Source organism: Octopus bimaculoides, chromosome 22 (genome assembly GCF_046866305.1).
Source record: "Octopus bimaculoides isolate indiv1 chromosome 22, ASM4686630v1, whole genome shotgun sequence".
Lineage (NCBI taxonomy): Eukaryota > Metazoa > Mollusca > Cephalopoda > Octopoda > Octopodidae > Octopus > Octopus bimaculoides.
Window position 1 is genome coordinate 21,031,590 of NC_142949.1, and position 3,792 is coordinate 21,035,381.

The window sequence follows — 3,792 nt, forward strand, 5'->3', positions numbered from 1 at the left end:
GGACCGACCATTCTCTCAAGGCGATTTTTTCCTTGTGCATCCTATTATCGCATCCCGTATTTCACAACGGTCCGTGTCCCCACCCATTTGAAGAGTTCGTGATTTGGTGTTGAGGTAAGCATAATAGTCCATCCTGTTATCCGGCCTGCTATTCATCCCAAACAGTTGGGCGAAGTGTTGCTGAAAAGTCGCACACATCTATTCGGGCGCGAGTACCGTGCACCAATGCTGGTCCACCAAAGACCGAATTGTGACTTCGTTGCGCCTCTGTCACTCGGACTCATCAAGCGGCTTTTGTTCCTTCTTATCTTACAGCACGCACCATCGTGTTTAGTATTGAAGAATTCGTCCAAGGCCAATCTCGCCACCAGCACGTCACTTACAATGCTGCACCTAAACGCCTCTTCTAATTTATCTAAGATAACCTCCAGAAGAAATCTAGTAACCTGCTCCTATCGGAGCATAAATATCCACGTGTCTGACAGCAGCAGCAGCAGCACCACCACCACCACCACACCGTTACTTCGGTTCACATATAGGGCCACCAACTCACCTTCTGGCTCCAGGAAGATAGCCCTTGTCTTGAAATCCAGACCTCGCCAGAACAACGCCGCAGCTCCACATCCCATTCTCGACTGACATGGGGATGAATATATATTGTATCCATCGAAAATGGGAATGATCGCTTATTGGTCGGAGAGTCTAGTATCACTGATGGTCACTATAATGACCTGAAGTCGTTGAGTAGATGGCCCTGTTTCTAAGACGACTCCAGGCCACGTAAATTTATGCGGTCTATCCTAAGCAAGGCCATGTCAGATTAACGAATAGGTGCAGAAAAGTTTACTTACAGTGTTTTTGTTGGCAACGTGGTGATGGCTGTTCCGTCCCTGTGGTTATATGCGGATGTTTCCACGAGCAGGTCTTCATACAGTGTTTTGTTGATATTTCTCGTGAAAGCCCTTTCTCCAGGATATTTAGTTTTTATGGCGTTGTATGTGTTTTGTGATGTTAGTTTGAATTTTATGTGCGTTGGTATGTTGTTTGTTGGTGTGACAAAATCGGTGTGTGTTTGTGTGTGTGATGTTTGTAAGGTTGTATATGTGTCCCATCATGTCTTTACTGTTTGTGTCTATTGTTGTGTTGTTAACGATGGTGTTGGAATGTGTGACGTGAGAGCTGTATATGTGAACTGAGTTATGCCTGTGATAATGGTGGTGTCTGTGTGATAGTGGTGGTGTCTGTGATAGTGGTGGTGATGATGGTAGTGATGGAGATAATGTTGCTGTTGTTGATGGTACTGCTATGGCTGTTGTTGGAGGTGGTATTTTCGTATTTGTTCTCAAAAGGCATTTCCCCTTCCTGGTCAGTTTTTTTGTATTCGTTTCAATGTGTTTTTATTTATTTGTTATTTGGGTAAACCTGCCGACATTTTGCCATTTAGGCATTTCTGACTACTCCGAACATGGAAGGAGCATGTCTTTCAGAGATCTTTGCTGTTTTCCTTTCGATAATAAAGTTCTTGTTTTGGGTAATTCTGGTGCTCTTGCTTTTACTGCTGTCTGGTATGTGGAAACCATAAGATGCTGGTGAGTTCTTTCTTCCATTTGCTGCTGTTGTTGTTGATGTTGTTGTTGCAGTTGTTGATGTGACGGTGTCGGCAAAAGTCGGGGTTTCTGTTCCCTCTTTTGTTGCGGACAAAAGGTCTTTAGATGATTCGTGTCCTCATACTAATGACACTTCGGATTTCTACTCTCAACAGCTAAGTGGAAGTTGGTGTCATCCGTCGAATTTATGATGTCCAGAAATATTTCTAAATTTTCGTTATACATTTGCACTCACAACTCTAAGTTTTACTCCAAATAGTTTTGTTCGTGCAGTTTCCTCGCCTGTAGAATATCTGTTTTGTCCTCTTTGTCCAGGCGGACAGCTGCCACCAACCATCAATCTCTATTTCTGATTATATGTCTGCAATTTTTATTTTCACCATTCTACGTTCCAGGTCTATGGGTCCCAGAAACATTTTCGATGGCCAAAGTACAGTGCTTTCTTGCCTCTTCCTTTGTGGACAATTTCATCTCTACAGTGCCACATCTCTTCCCTCTTGCAACGTAGGTTTTAGTGTTCCACACTGGACAAACATTTTTCGATTTGTCACTCGTTCTAATCTACGACCTTTAACTCCTATTATCTTATAAGTTATCGTTTTCCTCAGTGTATACGCTGCTGGTGGTGGTAGTGGTGGGGGGGTACCACGTTTTCGTATGTTTGTTGAAGACTGACTGGGAAAATCAATTTCGCCTTCAAATCTACCTCCCACCAGCCTCTCGTCTTCGTTTGGCGAAGAAGACTCCGCCATAGCGAATTTTTTTTAAACAACTTTTGGGAAAGAAAAACTTACTTTCCGAAATTTCTCCCTTTAGAACAGATGTTATTAACTTTTGCACAGACCCTTATGGTCTGCTCAAAATATCGACACACTATTCAACAAATAGGCAACAGAAATAGACTTATAACAATGAAAAACTAGTGGATAACACACAGAGCGCTCGTCCTTGCGATAAACAACAACAACAACAATAAGAATAATAATAATAGTAATAATAACGTAAGTTATTCAAAAATTCCAGTCTGTACTTGAGTTTGGAGTGCAGACAAGTTAAAAAGGACATGGGATGTATGAGTGAGAAAACTAGATATGTATTAGAGGGGAGGCGGGGTTGGAGGCGAAAGCTCATTATAATTGAAGAGAAGAGAAATGATAGGCTACTCCCAATTCTAAATGTAGGAAATACCTTAAATACTCTCACACATACAATAAAACCGTTTTTTTTTTTAAGTGTAACACCACCAGCAGCAGCAACTGATGAAGCAACTCGCACACAACATCTTTATACATCCCCTCCTCCTCTCCTTCTTCCTCTTCCTCTTTTCATTCTTCCTTCGCATTTTTCTACTTCTGCTTCTGTATCATCTACCACGACAACTACTACTACTAATACTACTACTACTACTACTACTACTACTACTACTACTACTACTACTACTACTACTACTACTACTACTACCGCCGCCGCCGTTGCTGCTGCTGCTGATATGGAAAAATTGAAGAATTTCCGGGAGCCTATAACAGATTTTCTTCTATTACAGATGTGAGTGCGTGTGTGTCTATTAAACATTATATATATATATACACACACAAAAGTAAAGTCAGTCGCCACATGAAAGTGGTTGTTTCGTGTTATTACTAGTTTAACCCTAAGCATATTCTCCGCCAGCTAGTTGTCGGTACGACTCTGCACCCTTTATATACAATATATTGTTGGCAGGGAGAGCGAACCCCTATTACCCTCTTGCAGGTATAACTAACTGTTTCGAGCTATTTGGCCCATGCTCAGTCACGAGTACCGGTACGCCAGAGCGTACAAATACACACACACACACACACACACACACACACACACACACACACACACACACACACACACACACAGATACACACACACACACATATATATATATATATATATATATATACATGTAGTGTATACATGTTGTTATTGTGTATATATGTCAGACATTATGTATATCTGCCATGTCTGCCTGGAAGCATCTGTATTTTCAGACTTTTCTCATCTCTTCCCAACCACATACAATTCTTCAAGATACCAAAATGCAGAATATCTTTTCACATCCAAGAATTCTCAACTGAGTTTTTGATGAAGAATTGTCCACGGTTGGAGTCTCATAAGCATTGAAGAGTCGGCTGGGTCTAGTGGAGTTCTTTGACAG